This window comes from Lichenostomus cassidix, chromosome 14, assembly GCF_008360975.1.
Source record: "Lichenostomus cassidix isolate B80296 chromosome 14, HeHo_3.0, whole genome shotgun sequence".
NCBI lineage: Eukaryota > Metazoa > Chordata > Aves > Passeriformes > Meliphagidae > Lichenostomus > Lichenostomus cassidix.
This window is the reverse complement of record NC_139495.1, coordinates 9618129-9636899: the sequence shown is the minus strand read 5'-3', so window position 1 is coordinate 9636899 and position 18771 is coordinate 9618129. Positions and strand designations below refer to the sequence as shown.

The following is an 18771-nucleotide window of genomic DNA, read 5'->3' as shown; positions in this document are numbered from 1 at the left end:
TATTAAATAAGTATGAAGTGTAATGCTTTTAATTTTATGGAAATCCTAAGTAATTTAGGATTCCTGTAGGAATCCAGATGTTTGAAAAAAACACTTTTTTAAAGAAGTAATTCACTGGGAACATCAGTTTAATGTTGACCTTTCTCAGGACTAATCATCTTAATTATTAAGACTTTTGGTGACTAATTTTTTATGATTAATCTGTTTAAATATTGGGTTCCTGACTGCACTATGACTAAGCAGTCTGGGTGCTTAAATCTTGAACTGAGAGCAGAAAGAATTCCAAAACTATGCAGTGAAATAAATCTCAAGCAACAAATTTCCAGTCATCTCATAAGCACACATATAAAGCTACACGTGGAACTTGCAGAGGGGAATCAAGAAGTCACATCTCATTTTGTGCTGTCTCCAGTGTCTGTCAAAAATTAGTGCAAATGACTGTTAGAAATACTGAGTACAAAATCTTAGTTCAACTTACAGTTCGCACTCAAATGAATATGTCAAGTGCCACAAGGGAGAGAATAAGGCCCCCAAAATCACTTCCTTTTAACTCCAGGTATTTGTTATTTTCTGCTTTTATTTTTATGGACATAAGCTTAATAGTTAGAATGAAATAACTGACATGTAAACAATTCCTTTATGTTGATTATATTTTTCTTCTGAGCCTATTGAATCTTTGCAAAGTTTGTGCAGGGATTGTAGCATGCTCCTCAATATTAGGCTTATCTGCTAAGAATCCTCTCCAGTTGTGCTAAAACGTTTCTTTGTTCCTGTAAGTCTGGAAAATACTATCTTTTAGTAACTCAAAATATTTTAGATAACTGACTTATCTTTGATAAGTCAGTGCCATAATTAAACTCCAGTGAGTGTGCTTCATCCTGTGCATCTTGCCTTTTAGATCCACTCTTTTCTTAAAGCATCTTTTCAGTAACAGTGCATTTCCTGAAAGCAGCAAGATGATTTATAAATTAAAAATATGAAATTACTAATACATAATGTTACTTAAAAAGAAGTTAACAATTTGCCCTTTATATCAGTTGATCTGTATGGGCAGTCTATTAGAAAATTATAATTAAAGAGACTGAAAAGGAAGCATTTCTGTGCTTTTGCTTTTCTTTATAAACATTCAATTTAAACATTCCACGGTCCTCCTACTCCACAATATAAGTATTCAAACAGCTTGATATATATTCCTATAAAAAATGAAGCAGGTTTTTCATATGTTAATGGTAGTTTATGGTAGTGATCTTCCGATGGTTGTGTTTTAAATATGCAGAAAATATAAAGCAGAATGTCTGTTTAGTGAAAAAAAAGAAATACATAGACATTCCCATGCATTGCTGCCAAAAACATGACTTATAAATTAATAAAAATAGTGTAAGTGTTGACTGCCATTCCTTATGTTTTCCCTTGCAGAATGGGATGTTTTCTTTTTTGTGTGACTTGCAATGAAAGTGCATGAATTTAAAAAAACAAAAAACAACCAAACAAAACAACAACCGAAAAAACCCTGAAAACAAAACCAAAAAAGAGTTGCAGTTACTTCATAGATCAACGTCTGATTCATGGAGACCACAGTCTGAGAAGCTCTGATTGGAAAGGTTAGATTTTAACCAGCTGAATTTCATTGAAAACTTGGAGAGTGAGAGAAATGGCAGTTACAACATAATTTATCTTGATAATCAGAGAGAGACTTCCCACATTCTCATAGTGCAAATATTTGTGTGACTAGGTTTTCTGGTTCTTTTTTCTGTCTACTCTGAGTCTTTGACAGCTTTCCTGTGTGGCTTTCTAATGTGGATTTCTTCTGGGCTTTTCCTAGAGAGGTATTGAAGAACATGAGAGAAGCACGAAGACTTTATTTCTCATGTTTTATTACCAGCTCATTACCTTTACCTGCTGTATTATAAATGCACACATGGTGAGGTAATACAAATAAAGGCACAGCACATAACAGAGATATATAAAGAGTTTCAGAAAGCAGAGCTTCTAACCAAGGGGCATTATTTTCTACATGTGATTTGGGACTATGGAAAAAGAACTAGAAGTTTTGTTTCAAACTTCTGAAGTTACTCAGGATTTTGTGGAGAGTTTAATGCAGATGTTTTTATTCCAAATTGTTCAAATCTACAAGCTGGTTAAAGGACCTTGCAAAGGTATATAATTTTGTCAGTGGTCAATTGTATAGAAGAATGTATCTTTGATGTCAAAATGAATTAAAGTTCATAATGGATATATTTTAGTTTCATAGGCCTTTCAGAAAGTGAGAAGCATCAAAAAATTGGGTGAATATGTGTGGTTTTGAATTTGTTTTTAAGAGATGAAAATGATTCTTTGAACAGCTGTGGTATGTGGCTTGGGTGGATAAAGGAGAAATAAGCCAACAGCAACTGAATATTTGTGGGGATTTAAAATATTATATGAATAACACATGCCATCTTTGGAGCGATGTTACAGGGTACATCAGAGATGTTCGGGACAGATTTGTACAGTCATTGGGATTCTTCCCAGGGGAGTTCTTTTCCACACTGTTGTAGTCCATGGCCATATGAGTGTCCCTGAGTCCCCTTTGTGAGTGTCATCTCTGAGGAACAGCCATCCCAGGTGAGTGCAGTGGAAAGTACACCTCTGTTCCCCAGGTCACAACTGCTGCTGGCATGGATTCTGGGACACCTTGGTGGGTTTTTTCTGACTGTATCCACCATGAAGTACCAGAATGCCTACACAGTAGCTACTGAAATCCAGTATATTCTCAAGAGACAGACTGTTATAAATTCTCACTAGTAGAGAAAAAATGCTATGCTGGAAGCACAGTGCTTTTCCTCAAGCTTCTCAGCAAATACTTAGTACTTATTTTAGCACTGAGAGGCCAACAATCAGATTATACAAATTTGTGTTACCAAGAAGCTAGGCAGGAAATGTAGTCAGTGTCACAAATTATCTTCTTATCAGATTCAGGTTTGCTGTCCCACTTAGCTATTCCAAACTCTACATTGACAAATTCCATTTTAGCAATCAGAAATTCCATTTTAGCAATCTGGAATTTGTCCCCTTCACTTCTGAAGCCACATGAGAGGGAAATGTCTGTATATTTCCAGTTACCACAGAAATCTTTGTTTTACAGAAGTCTTTTGAATTCTTTTATGATTTTCTTTCTTTTGAATCCTTTCTTTAGGAAATTTGATTAATTTTTTTGAGGGGGGAGAGAATATTTTTAAAATTCCTACTAATATAATTGTATAAAATGTAATATACTTTCTTCATCATAATAATAATAATAATAATAATAATAATAAAATATTAGAATGAAGTAGAGAGGTATTGACAGTAACAGATTGAAAAACTGAGACAGAAATTATATAAAGGGTTTACTAATTGTTTACAGTCAGTTTGATGTCAGAGAGTCTCAATACAGAAATTGTAGCAGGATTTGATATTTACAGGACACATGTAGTACTTACATTCTTGTATATTCCTTACAATACAATTCCCAGATATTATGATGAACCAAAAGGGGAAAAAAAAGAAATTAAAATCATGCTTCTGTTTGGGATTTCTTGTTATTAGTTTTGGGTTTGTTTCCAATGAAAAGGTGGAAATTTCCTTTTAAAAAGATGAAAAGTATAATAATAAAAAAAAAAATAATATAATAGCAGACTTGTTGAGGCAAACACATTGAAGTCATTCAGAAAAATAACTGCATGACATCATGGGAGAAAGATAGAACCAAAAAAGGACAAGTTTTGTCGGCCAAATAGCTTCTATTCATTCCCAAAGTATTTGTCCTACTCACACAAGAATTGGGAGAAGGAAAGAGAGAAAGAAAACCTTCATCCTTGGAAGCTCACAAAACACAAATATGTTATCCCAGATAGAAAAGGTCAAAAAAGTAAAAAAAAAAAAAAGCAAAAAAAAAGCCGTGACTCTAATCAGGAATGCTTACTGAGAAATACTGACTTGCTGCTTAAAAAAACAGAGTTGAAAGCTACTCTCAGTAATCCAAAGAACTCCTGGAGCCATTGTGAATCACTATATGCTTTTGTTATCTTACATTTTCAGCAAACTAGTATTTGCATATTAAAGGATGATTTTTGACATGTTTTTCTATCTCGATGGCTTAGAGCAGCAGGAGTTTTACACCTTTATGAATTTAGCAAGGTGATTCCCAGGCACTTGCTTGGCACTAGGAAATGTCAGAAACAGGAGCTGCACCACAGGCTGGTCTTTGCCCTATAGCTTGTCCTGTTCTTCGGCAAATAATTGTGTTGCCTAAACCAACCCACATAGTTCAGGAGGAAACAAAGCATTTGGGTTCAGAAGGCTTCCAGGACTAAAGTACCACATAATCTCAGGTTTTATGCTCCTTGATATATCCAGGCTACTGTGAAATAAATGCTAGGCTAAATACCATGAGGTAAATCTTTCTCTGCTACCACAGGCCTGTTTATCTGCCCTGTTTCTTCACCTGTCCTGTATTATTTTGTGGCTTTCTGTACTTCAAGGGCAGATACCTGCCACCTGCCTCTGTGTTGCCTCTACACTGTCTAATGATGGCCAGTTGCCATTACTGCTCCTTCCCTCCTGTTGTTTGCAATTTTCACATAATGTAGTTCAATCCATTATCTTAATAGAAATCTTATTTGTCGTTGAATTTACTCAATATTCTTAAAAATGAGTATATTATCAAATTAACATATAAAAGTCTTTGAAGCTGATATTTCTGAGGATATTGTTAAGCTCATGCACTATGTTAGTCCCAGCATTCTCCTTTTATTAAACAGAATGAAGCAGCTGCTCTTGTCAAGAAGAAAATAGAACAGCAAAAAAAAAAAAAAAAAGTGTCAGAAGTTTACAAAAGCAGGCAGGTAATGCCAATCGGGAAGTGGCTGTGTTGGCTGAAAGGTGAAAATGAACATCTTTAAATGGATACAGCTGGACAAGATTAGGGTCGTTGGGTACCCTTTAGTGCACATATGTAAGCAATCACAATTATTTTCTTGAATCATGCTGGGGCTACCTTCAGAAGGTGGTGCATCCTAAAATAGCATTGTTGTCACTCAGGAATGTAATTTCCAGAAATAACCTAAGGCTTCAGAGATATATTGGTGCTTAAAAGCAGATTTGCTGGCTTCCTGGCATATAGATTTTGATGAGCTTTATCGGTAAAATGATGACATAGAGTATTTGAGACATTCTTAGCTTTGTGATCTGAAGCCAAACAACAGTAGTCCTAAAGTGCCAAAACTCTAGAAAGGAAGAGCCATTCCTAGAGGAAATTACTTAGATAATGAAATTTGCTCTTTAGGACCATGCAGAGTTTTAAGGCAGCAGACCAAATCAGACTAAAAATGTGGCTGTAATGATGAGCAGTGCCATTTGAATGTTTTACAAATCTAATATGAGAAGTAATGTGAGATTTCTAAACTTCTGGGCACAAGCTTTGCACTGTGGAAACATGGTATTACTGTTACCAGTAATTTTGGTTCTATTTATTTCTGTGCATGTGGGGATTTAAAATCACAGTTGTACTGTGTAATGAATGTATCTTAGGTACTTCATACATATACTCCTAATGAAAAAGTCGCAATGTTAAGGTTCAGGAACATTTCTCACTTGTGAAGAATGTGAGTCTAAACTTCTCAGCAATTTTTGGGTAAGACAAGATGTATCCTTTGTGTCACTGTTAGAGGGAGGTGAAGTGGCATTACCCTACACACATTTAGATGAAAGCTGCATTTAGCTGCAAACTCGAAGAGTAAATTATAGTTTAAAGTAATTTTTTGCTACTGTTATGCTTACAAAATATTTCTGTAGTAGCTGTGATAGTCTTCAATGTTGCATGATGTGCTATACAATACAAATTGGCCTACTGCCTGTAGGCTTGCGTTTGGTTTGCAGCTGTCTGTAGTTCTGCAGGATTGGTTTTTGGGATAGTCAATTAAAACCAAAAAACCAGTATTAATTTCTGAGCTATGAGCTGTGTGTATTCAAACATCCATTTCTGATGGGCCAGTTCCCAGGATATTTCTGTGAAAAGAGGTGATTGTTCTGATCTGTGCTCAACTCAGAGATTAAGTGTTTATCTCTTCTGTAACAATGTTCTCACCCCACCTTTTTCAAAATTGGCTTTTTAGTCTCAGTTAGTTACTCTGGTGTTCGTGAAGAGTCAGTTCCCAGGGAATGGCCACCCTTTTTTTTCCTTTTAAAAACCAGTCACTTCCCGAAGGCAGCTTTTCTGCTTTCCATCTCTTTCCCCAGACTATACAGACAGTGCAGATTTAGATGAACAATTTTATTGGAATATCTACAAAAAATCAATTCCCCCTAATAGTAGATAGTAATGGTCCTGCTTCTTCTGCCTTGTTTTCTTACACTGATAGCATTGAGAAAGTCTTCCAGTCAGTATTTTATGATGGCAGAGTCCTCTATAGAAAGCATATGTGAAATATGCCTAGGTGGTAGCAACTAAAAAAGGAAAAACCCTTTCTTTTGCTCTGTCCAGAAAGAATTCCACATCCTTGTTTCACTCTAAATTCACTCTAAAATGTAATTGAACGATCCTGCAGATTTACTGAGTAAATTGTCATCTAAATACATTGAGCAATGAAATGTTTACTGTAATAGTCCAGAAATCTTTATAAATGTAATAGTTAATCCCTTATGATTCAGGCCCAACAAAAATGTGTGCCAATATTTCTTTCTCATAATTGAAGGATATTCATCTTTCTGAACAGATGAAATGCATTTGTCGTATTTATCAGGAAATCTAGGGAGGAAAACCCAGCATTCTATCTGCACCTTTAGTAAGAATAAAAGAGTTGTAGGTATGGCATAAAAAAAAAGTCATGACAATGCTTTTTTTCATGTAGATACAAGGAAACACCACCCAGAAAGATAATTAAGATCTGTATTAAGGAATAGCTTTCAAAAACTTATGGTTTGGATTATTTCAATTGCCAGCACTTTAGAGTTTGATTCCCAAAATGAGAAAATGATACATGGAGAATAAATAGAAGAACACTCAGTGTTTCATTTTTTGGCATTATTAGTGCATTTTAGATGGCATGTACTAGTAAAACTCAGAGCACAGCATTGGAATTTGGATGAAATTATATGTTTTATTTCTTCCAACAGAGATAAATTAAAACAAATCCTGTGTGAGCTGGTTTGAGATCAGCATTTCGCAATCAGTGCAGTTAAGTAAGCAGTTGAACTAACCTATACACTATGTGTCAAATCTTCTCTTATAAACTAATGCATTTGAGTATATAAAAAGCACTTCTTACTGTTACATTCCAAATGGTGTATGTGGTAATAGATAAAATAAACATCCATAGAGAAAAACACTTCTAGTTTTTATAGTTTGTAGATTGATGTTAAAAATAAATCCAAAACTCCCTGCAACAAGCAATTAATTTCAACCCATAAGACCAGTAAAACAATGGCAAGTATGCAGTCTGCCTCGCAAAAAGATAACTTAATGTCTTTACTGCTCTAAAAGAGCCTGATGTGGCCTTCAGTCTCAAAGACAATTTCACCTCTTGCAAAGCTTGTCTGAATTATCAAAGCATGTCTTAGAATAACAAATTCAAGGTATTATTTTATTTATTTTTAAAGCCATGTGCAGCTGTAAAGGTTTTGCTTCTATACATTGGAATAGAAAGAACAGTTTCCACATTTTAAAAGCACTTGATCAAATTAGATGTCTTTTACTATTGCAAACTGCAAAGAACAGGTGAATTTCCTGTAACTTAACTGCAAATACTACTTTTAATTCAGAAATCTAACTAATTTCTCTTTCACTAAGTATAAAAATAAAACATTTAAAATAAACTAAGAAAAATTATTTGCTGTCATCCAGAAGATAAGCAGGAACAACAATCCAAGTTAACCAAGTTTGATTTCCCCCTATGACACAGTAGCAGCTCTTGTGAATGAGGGATAGGCAGTTGTATATTTTAATTTTAATATGGCTTTTGAAAAATGTCTCAAATAACATTCTCATAAACTATCTAGGGAAATGCAATCTAGGTCAGACATTAGCAACATTAAGGGCTGTATGCCAGATTGAATTTCCCTCTCCAAATTATGTGATTAAGACCCTTGTGCAAGTTGTGAGACGTCACCTCTCACACAAGATGCTTTGTCCCAGTAAGGTCACCTCTGTGAAAAGTGGTGGCTTCTCACATATATCCCTCTGAGTGTGCAGTGAGCCCTGTTGTCAGGGCAGGCACGAGGACAGAGACAGAACTGGAGGATGAGGGTGCTGTAACAAGCAACAGCTCAAAGAAGTTGAGCTCTGCCTGCTAGCCAGCTTTATTAGCTCTCCTGATGGCAACTGTAAGGACTGCTGAAAACCCAGTATTTATAGAATGTAGTCTCCTTTGAACAGGTACAGTATAACTATGCATCTGTCTCCTGGCCTTTCTTGCAGCAAGTCAAAATATATGCATAAGTTTTTGTGTTACTCTTGCTGTAGATATAGTGGTAGTTGAAAAATACTCAAAAATTATCAGCTGTGGAAGCCTTTTGCTACTTGGTCTATAACAAATGGAACTGCTCAGCAGACAAAATGTGAAGAGATGTATATGGAACCAGTGCTGACAGCTTGAGAAATAACAGGTAATAACGAATCAGTACCATCAGCTAACTGTTCATTCTCTGCTAGACTGTCCAAAGCTTGGCTTAGAAGGACAAGAATTAATTAGCTGATGTCATGAATAGAAGCAATGATCAGTAATGGACCACCTGGGCATATTCATGTCCACTGAAGTCAGTGGATAGTGCTGATATCAGCAAGAGAGCAGGACAGATAGAAGCCAGGAAAGTGACCTGGCTCTGCTTCTGAGTTTGTTTTGGAGGTAGATTAGTAGCAGCGTTTTCTGTCTGGTGAATGACTCTGATCTGTTACTCATCAACTAAACAAGCCAACACAGAACTAAAACAAAGCAACTCTCCCCCAAATGAAGTGGAGCACGGGTGCCAGCTGTGCTCAGCTCTTGCTCCAGAGTGAATCTGTCAGCCTGCAGGTTCAGACAGTTGCTATTGCTATACGTGGGGAAGAGGATCAAAGAAAAGATACTGAGAACAGCTCAGATAAAGTCTTCTGGAGTCCAACTCCAAATAGTTCTTTTGTTTGAGAACAGCAAAAAAGTCTTTATGAAAAGATGAAAAATACTTCCCTAACACTGAGAAAGTATTCTTCTGTTAACACACCTTCATTCAGTGATTCACAGAACACACCTCATCCTGCATAACTTTAGTTGCTGATTTGTAAATTTTGAGTGTAGTCATCTTAGGCTCTTGTGTCATCATCAGAAAGTTACTTTCAGAGCAGGTAACTTTTCAGGGCTCAGCCTTCCTGAAGTCTTGGTTGCCTCTGGAAGTAGTTTGCTTTCTGGCTGGAGTCACTCCATGGCTGGAGCCAGTTACAGATGCTTTTGACAGGTATAAAATACCTTGGACACAAAGGGCTTCTGAGCTTAGCTCCACACAAATGCCACCTGTATTTCCCCTCAAGTTCCTCCTGTCTCAGAGGTATAGGAAGGAACAGGTGAGGGGATTGTAGCTGAAATGCATTGTGGACTGAATGTTCTCAGCTCTGGCTATTCTGTGCCATTAGGGAACCTCTGCACAAGAATGAAAAATTGTGTTTGATTAAGTCTGCAGCAGAAAGACCCTTAGCCTGTGGGATCAGTTTTGGGTATGATTGGAAGTGTAGTGTTTAACAGGATATGTTTTGTTTCCTTGACCTAAAGAGAGAATTGGTCATGAGTAACAGACTAGGAATCTACCTAGGATCTACACAGAAAGAATAAGGGAGCAGTGGAGTTAACAGGAAACTCAGGCGTCTTCCATTGGGATTCCAAATTTCTTCTGCAGAATATTGGGAACTGTTCTGGAAGCAAGGGCTTTCTGACACTTTATTAGGTGATCCAGACACTTCTTGGTCCAATAAAGGTGCTTACTGTGCAATCTGCTCTGGGTGAACCTGCTTCAGCAGGGGGATTGGGCTACATGATCTCCAGAGGTCCCTTCCACCCCAGCTATTCTCGGCTTCTGCGTGACAAATGTGGCACAGCCAGCCAAAGAGCAAAGAATGACTCAGCTAAGAAAAGCCAACATTTCATTAACCCATCAGTTGGAAAAATATGAGGAATAGAGAAAAGCTGTGCAAAGTACAATAAAGCTTTACTAGATGATCCCACAGGACTATAGTATCGGTGAAGAGAATACAGTCAGCCTTTATGAAATCTTGGTTAACCCACATTGGGATGAATAAGATAAAATGTTGCAACAGAAGTGTACTGGTATAATGTGGTTTACTGACATACTTGTATACAAATACCTTGACTAGTATGGGTAATTGTAATAAATACTAAAAGTTGCGGCAAGAAATTTCTACAAACACTAAAATTATTAACTCACATTTTAAAATGTTGATAAAACAGCAGAAGTCAGCAAGACTGCTGTTTTTACAGGACATTGAAGGATAGCTATTAAAACTTTTTGCCCTGCACATGAGTATTTTGAACGATGCAAGTTACAGTTCTGTGCTTCCCTACAAAGGTCTGTAGGCAATAAGATTTCTCTTTCCAAATGTTAATTTTTTCTTTAAAGAATGTGTGTACATGATTAAACCAAGCTTGCTCTTCTACCTACTTTTTTAGAGAAGAACCATGTTTCTATTGGTGTATTATAGGAATGAAGCTCACTCCCCCTTCACAGAAGATGGCACAATTCTGAAGAAGTTGTTTCAGAACATACTCAGTTTAATTACAGGATCAGTGAACACAGCAACATTTTCTTGGCAACAGGTAGAAAAGCTGGCAGTTAGTTTCTCTGGAGCAGTTTCTTGGCATTACATTGCTGCATTAGAAACTTGGATTTCATTTCTTACTTTGTTTTTCTGTTCCCCTGCTTCATTTCCTCTTTATCAGCTTTCTCCTAGTGGTACATAAAAATTACATACTGCATTCTTTATTATGAAGAAAGAATCAACTCATTTGCTTTTAAAATTCATAAAAGTAATTGAATGTGGTAAGAATCCTATGCATATATATATGCATTATCTGATAACAAATAAGGTAGATAAATGAAGATCATGAAGAAGAGATAAATGTTGAATGTTAAACTGATGCAATTGCCATTGCTTAACTTATATATTAAAATATATTACATGCATAAGAAAAAATCAGATTTATAATGTAAATCTACTGGTACATCAGGCAAGAGAAAACCCTTAGGGCAGAAAGACAGAGAACAGCCACCAACAGTACTTGTGACTTATGGTAGTGTTTAATCGCTGTAGCCTTACTGCCTCACTGCCCCATGAAGTTCATATGTATTGATCACTGCATATATTAAGTTGAATTTAGTACTTGGAAGTAGATATCGTATATTATGAGCAGTATTTTTGAGTGAAAATCTATTGTTCTCCTTCCCTTGTCCCTCTGAGAGACTAAACAAATAACAGAAGTAACTGCTTACTGAAAAGAAAGATGATGTAAGCCCTGTGTTTCTTCACTTTTCTATAATATACTCATACACAGAGAATATGAAGAATTAATCCACAATCTGCATTAGATCAATGATGGAGCTCTCTGGACAAAGATGAGCCATAAAGAATGACATGCTTAATAGTAACCAATAGAAGTTTTAGGAAATAATTTGTATACCTGTCCAGCATTCAAAGCCATCTCACTTTTTGCTATATACTTACCTTTATTTTTATCATTGTTGCTTTCAAAGCTATCTCAAAATAGTTTAATTAATAATTTTCTTTTCTTTTCATAAATAAAATGTTGTCTTTTTGCTCAGATACGTCATTATTTTTGTGTTTGTACAGCATATGGAAGACATAAACAGACAGATTCTTCTTGGGAGCATACTATGCCTGTACTCTGGCCTTATAATTTTAGTTCATTTTTGTAACTACGCAAACTCATTTCATCCAAAGGAAAAAGCAGCATTGGAAATGTTTCTTTTCTGTCGTCCTTTCCACTTACTTAATGCCATTGTACAACAGTAATTGAATGTGGCTCCCATTGCTGATTCACATCATGTACATTGTCACGTCTCGTAACAGTTTCTGGTTCCACAGTTTCTAGGACTGGAAGGAGTACCAAGATAAGGTAATTTTTTCAGTTTGTTTTTTTTGTCTGAGGAAGTAGTTTTGCCCCAGTGCCAAAGTAAAATATTTAAATTCCTGTTTTGAGGTCTGCAAATCAGAAAGTAGGGCAGTACTTTATTAGGTTAAGATGTTATGCTGTGTTTTGTTGAATGCAGAGCTTTAGAGTTGGGAATTTTTTAATATGAATTGTGAAACAGTTTCTGCACATTTGTGCCCTTCCATAAAAACAAAACAAAATATTTTCAGAGGTAAAGAGGAACAGGGAAAAAAGAGTTAAAAATCAAACACTACAGCTTCTGGAAAACTTTAAACTTCTCTTCTAAAGACTCAGCACAGCAGTAGCCTAAAATTTAATTTAAATTTTTGCATGATGCTATGAAGTATATATAAGACTGCAGTGTTTTTCATCAAGTCTGGAAAGAATACATTAAAGTTTTTTTCCAAAAGTATTGATTATCTCTGTGTAGCTCTCACTTAAGCAGCTTGAGCTTATCCCTAATAATGTTTTTTTAAGACAGGGATGGCATAGGTCTCTACCCAGAGATGCTAGATTTTCTGCACAATTTCAGTATACTGTAATCTGTCAGGAAAACTGTTAATAGAACTAGGGAATTGAAGTTGTAAAGGTCCGGAGGGGTCCGGCCGCCTGGCCCCAACGAGCTTCCGGGGCTTCGGGAGACCTCGGGGGCCTCACCTGGCCCAAGCTCTCAGCCCTCCCGGCTGTTCAGCTCTGTCCAGAGGCGGCTGCAGTCAGCCTCGGTGTTCCCAGGGTCGCTCCTTGGAGCGGCAGGGACCACGCGGCGGAGGCGGGTGCCTGCCGGGCAGGAACGCCGTGGAGTCGCTGGTCGCTTCCCGTGATAAAGAAAGGGCAACGAGCCGAGAGTCAGCAGTGTGCAGTTTATTAAGGAGAAGCGGCGCGGGGGAGGCACACTGAGGGCTCTCGGGTGGGGCGGTCCACGCAGCTACCGGGCGCAGAACCCGGCGGGGCTGGGGTCGCGGCCACACCACGCCGAGAGAACAAAGGGAAGGGGTTTTTAGGGGGAAATACGGGGTTTCCCGGGGAGGAACAGCAGGGGCGGAGCCAACGGGGCTCCGGGACAACATGAGGGACAAGCGGGGGAGCAAATGAAATATAAGTAGGGAGGGGATTACAAGCAACTCATGGGGGAAGCCCGGCAACAGAACATTCTAGTGAGGGCAAGCAGCGGGGGCGGTGATAGGGGCGGGGAAGCAAACTTTAAACCAATAAGCTTAGGAAAAACTTTCCAGGGGAGGGAGAGAGCGGTTTACGGCCCGGCCTCCTCCGAGTCCCAGGCGATGGCATCCTCGGCAGCGTCCCCGTGGATTACGCCGACCACCGGCCTCGGGGACTCGGGATCCGCAGCATCGGGCCGCCGCACCCCCACAGGGAATGTTTCTCGTTTTGCAGAGACACCTTCATTCTAGAGCAAGATTCTGTTTATCTGATTACGTACATAGCAAATATTAAATTCAGTGCTCAGTACCCTTTGTCTTCAAATAGTTTATTGAATCAGGCTGGTATTACCTAGAGTAATTTCCTGAACCTGGGTGCTAAATTATGCAAGTATTTGGAAGCAAGACTCATGTTCAGCTACTCACTTGTTTAAGTATGTCACTAAACTATGCCTCAAAAAAGGGCTGTACCGAACCTTTGTAACATTTTTGTGCGTTTAAAAAAATTGTAAATCTCTACATACAGTATCTGAATTTGAGTTCAAAGGATTTGTCTGGAAAACCTAAACTGGAATGTTATTTCACTGGTTTTAATTCTTTTTCAGAAGTCATTTGAGAGCTTAAAGAAGAATTTTCTATTTAATGCTACTTTTGGTAGTACGCTTCTCAAATTTTAGTGCTGTTCTCAAATATTCTTTCTTTGGAGAGAATATTAAAGATGAATTTGCTCTTTTCATCTGGCTGCTTCTTTTGCTCTTGACTGCATTCTTACACTACAGTTTATATAATGATAAATATGAGAGTAACGCCTGGTGATTTTGACTCACTTTGGATGATAAATATGAGAGTAACCACTAAATGATTTTGACTCACTTCTGATTTCCTTTCAGGGCTTTTCTTCTTTTATTTTCAGGCTTAATCATTGCTATTGTAAAAATATTTGTTGTCTTTACAGAAGTTTCCAAATGATTTTTGACTATGACTTGGGTGTGTCCTGTTATTCATACATATATAATTGATCCACATATACACATTGTTAATTCTGCTAGTAAAGTAGAAACCTCCTCATTTTTTTCCAAAGTACACTCTTTTCCTATCCTATGCTGTGCTACCCTTTAAATAGCGTTTGAGGAACTTTCCCAATCTTCATTTAGATACACTCATCCTGGTAAAAGATAAAAAAAAATTTTGGTAGCTAAACTTAATAGGTTTTTTAATAGTTCTACTTTTACTAGATGTAGTATCTAAATTTGGTGCAAGAATATAATTTTTTTCCTGAGGTGCCCAGGATTGTCACGTTTCCAGATTGAAAGTACTGAGAAGAATTCAGACTTATTTCCGCAAAAATTTCTGTACTCTGAATCTAGAGTGAATATTCTGTTTCCACTTTCAAGTGTTAAGAAAAAGTTTCTTTTTTCTTTTAAAAGTATCTTATTTATTTCTAACAGAATACTTACTTAGTCACATGGCATTTACTATGACTTCTCAATAGTGTGTGTGATTCTTTTGCAGAAGTTGTAAGTCATTTATTTCCAGAGTAGAGGCTTAGTATTAGTCTGGTTATCGTACAAATTGCTGATAATAAATGTAAGAAAAAAGCTTTTTCTGGACTGAAATTGTGGCCATTTATATCTTACTTTTGACCCATTCTAGTGTATAAAGCAAGCGAATTTGTTTCCAGTTTTTCACATAGCTAATTTTCAGTTTGATTTATATTTTTCATAATCTTTTTTGTATGTTGTTTTCTTTCAACTGAGTTGTATTATTGCCATTTACAGTATCAAACCACATAAGAGTGAGGAATAGAGGACAGAAAGGAAAAGTAAGAGTAAACAACTTATGGTCTTAATAATTCTTAATTAGCTGCTGCTTTAGATCCTTTAAACATGGTGATAATTAATGTGGAAAGCTCTGGGAGCCTTCGTAAGCTAGCTTGATCATCTGAAGAATGCCGGTACTTATTAGGGAAAGTTCATGATTCATACACAAGGATTAAGCCAACGGAATCTTGTGACCTAAGCAGCCTGGCTCTCCAGTGGTAAAAATGGGATTTTCTTATCTTACGAAAAATAATAATTGTGACAGAGAGCAGAGATGGAAGCAGACAGGACACGTTTGGTTTGAGAGGGAGCAACACACATGGTGTAGGGAAGTCAATGTTTTGGCACATTGCTGGAACCGTGAAAGAAAAGTAAAGTTAAACTACAGCACACAAAGTGTTCCACAGGGATGAATCAGAACATTCCTGAGAAATGGTAGTGATGAGAATTGTAACATGAAATGTTAGGGGGTTTTATGTTCAACATCTGAGTTATCCATAAGAAATTTTTAGTAATTTATCTGATCGCTCTTCCCAGGGTATTAAGCACTTAAACCCGAACACATGAATACGTGTCATGGTGTGGTAGGTAGGCAATAGTGGATGCAAGATTTGGAGGGATGACATGAAATCTAATCCTATTTCTAATAGTAAATATTGATTTGACAGAGTCAATCAGCTTCAATACTTCAATTTCCACAACTGAGTTAATAATTTAACTTTTGATTTGTATGTTTAGAGCCTTGAAAACAAAGACCTTTGAAATATGAACAATAAGGGATGCCCAGCATAAGGGAGTATTGCAAACCAGCTCCCTGAGACAGTCACATAAACACACTATCCTTTTGCAGAGCTCATTAACATAAACAATCTTGGTTATATTTAGATGCTTTGCCACCTCTATTCTCTATTCTTCTTTTTTTAGTGCTCTATCTCACTGTATTTGACGAATTGGAGGGGGAAATGAACGTACAAAAGCTGTAACCATCATCACTTTTTAACTGGAATCTGCATTCACACGCCTGAGAGAAGTAAAACACATATTGCTTTCATCTCCTTTTAAGAACGGATGAGTATCAGTGGGCAAAAATGTAATCATTGTATAGAACTGGTGCTCCTGTTGGCTTCTTTAAAAACTATGCTGGCAATTTCTTTAGCCTTCCCAATGCAGAAATTTCTGGCAGGCATTGAGGGAAGTTTCAGTGGTAGCTTTTGTGGGAACTGCAGAGGTGAGGTCACAGCAAACTCCTTTCTGTGCAGTCTTCTCTTGTACAAAGCAGTTGTAAGGAATGATGCAGTAAAAGACATACATGGGCAAGCCACTCACTTTAATAACACCAAGGGGTTAGTCTGAGTTCTGTGGAGTAAATGCATTTAAAGCCTCATTCAAAGAGACGATTTGTAGGAAAAATTTCCCATCATTACACTCCTGTGCTTAGTTGCAACATCTCTCATTTATGTTTATTCAAACCTTTCTTTGCCATCCTGTTGAATTGTAGTTGAAATAAAAAAATCATACAATGAAAAAGTACAATCCATAGCAGTACATACAGTAAATTCCATCACTGCTATAAATTATATCTTTGCTACTATTAGCTAGAAATGTCTTATTTTTTAGCATTTATTCCTATAATCAGTGTCTGTATTGGAAGGCTTCTGCCTCAGAGGAAAGTGGGCCCTAGAACATTTGTGAGGATTATATAGTCTTTCAAAAATTTATACAGTTTGTGTTGGGAAAAGTATTTTATTCATGTTTTATTCACATTCCAAAGTTATACTCGTTGTGAATATCTAAATATACATAATATACATAATCCTGACACTTGTATGGACGTGAACTACCTCAGTTTTCAACATAGCTTTAAATAACAGAATAGAATATTTTACCCATAAGAAAAGAATAAGCAAAACAAGGATTATGACAAAATTTAGATATTTTAATTTTCCCATAAGCATTGTAAAAGAGTAGCAAAATATACTTTTATTTATTTTCTGCTGAGTAAAAAGAATAAAAATTTCTCAGTTCTACATGGCATTGTATCTAGGCAGTCCAGTTCCTCTGTGGAGTTCCATCATTGAATTACATTCAATGAAGATTACAGAGCTTCTTGCAAAAGCACAGTTTGCACAGGGAAGAATAATACATTTATATATAATAAATAAAAACTACTTTCACAGGTTTAGGATTTAGATTTTGGAGCCAAAGCCACCTCCGTGCTTGTTGTCTGCTTCTTTATGAGTCTTGCCACTATCTGTAACTCAAAATTATAAAAGATTTCTTCATTATAGGAAATGGGCTGAACAACTCAATTTTACAAATACCTGGAAAATAGAGATTACTGTAAAAACGATGCTGCATTTTTCTGAGTTTTAACTTGCAGTATTTATTTTGACACCTATAAAAATTTCATGTAAGTCACTGAAACTCAGTCTTTATCAACATTTTAGGAATGTGGCGTATGGACTCTCTAAATTCCACCAGTGCCTTTAAATTCCACAAATGGAGTGGGGTTCCCCACAGAGTGCTCTGCAGCAAGATTGTATCAGAGAACCACTATTTGCTAAATCTTTCTAAGTATAAGTAACTTGGGCATTTTTCTGAGCAATAGTTAATTTGAACAATCTCATTGTAATGTGTCTTAATTAGGATATATCTGTTTTTCCCAGCTCTAAGCCGTTTTTAGACATTGAACCAATCCAGGTTTACAAAGCTCTGATATGTAAGGCTGGAAGCATTTTTTCAGATGGAGCAAACTTCATTACTAAATCAAACCTTCCCACAAACAGAACAGGTAGCAGAAACAGCAATAACACATTCATAAGTCTTTCACTAACAGATTAACAATGATAACTACAGTTATGTGGTTATTTTAAAAAACTTTAATTTTCAGAGTATAAATATTATTGTAGTGAAATTATAGTAAAGTCTCTCAGAAAATTGTAGTAAAGCTGATTTTCTCATAAAAGTGAGAGAGATTTCTGCAATATTTATATACTCCTACACATGATAAATGGTGTCAGTGCTGTCTTTTTTATTAGCATGTCTTTCCTACAGTATTCATGACATTAGAGGATTAATAGTATTGGCTGCAGTCAAATTGAGTGCAGAGAGCACCATAAAGGCTTCTCCTATGTATTTTAACTAAACTGTTGCATTTTAGGACAGACTCTTAGGCTAACAACAGAGTTGGCCTTTTCCAGTAAATCCTTATAAGATTTTCTATTGCAACTTGTCCATGGTGGTAAAGACTTGAGGAATTCTGATGGAATTGTGTATGTGTACTTCTTGTTTTGGTGAAGAAGCAGTTATCGCAATTAATTCAAGCTGGTGAAGATTTTGCCAGAAAGCTTCAATCCAAGAATTAAAAGATCTAATCGCAAACTATAACCAAGTTGTTTTCTATCACCCTGAGTGATTCATGTAGGTCATTGTTAAGGTGGCTGCACTGAAAATGTGCTTTTTACATTATTCACTATTGTCAAGCAGTTGCTTTAAGGATAAACCTTATGCTACAGGTAAAAATCCATTCTACAATAGAGAGTAAGAGTCACATTAATAATGGGTGTGTATGAAGAGTATAAACATTGAGTGAAAATGTCTAATTGTATAATTGAAACATGGGAT

The 18771-nt window shown here is 36.6% G+C and overlaps 1 long non-coding RNA gene across 8 annotated transcripts in view; it reads left to right on the top strand.

The window, feature by feature from the left end:
- Window positions 1-1436: 1436 nt before the first annotated feature.
- Window positions 1437-18771, top strand: part of LOC146430825 (uncharacterized) — a 107277-nt gene continuing 89942 nt past the window's right edge. For 5 of the 8 annotated variants that reach the window (XR_014855123.1, XR_014855128.1, XR_014855126.1 and 2 more), the window contains exons 1-2: window positions 1437-2604; window positions 4782-4865. This is a non-coding gene — a long non-coding RNA (uncharacterized LOC146430825). Of the gene's footprint in view, window positions 2605-4781; window positions 4866-11814; window positions 12135-18771 lie in introns of those variants that run through there. The other 3 variants (XR_014855122.1, XR_014855127.1, XR_014855124.1) reach the window with 3 other exon arrangements.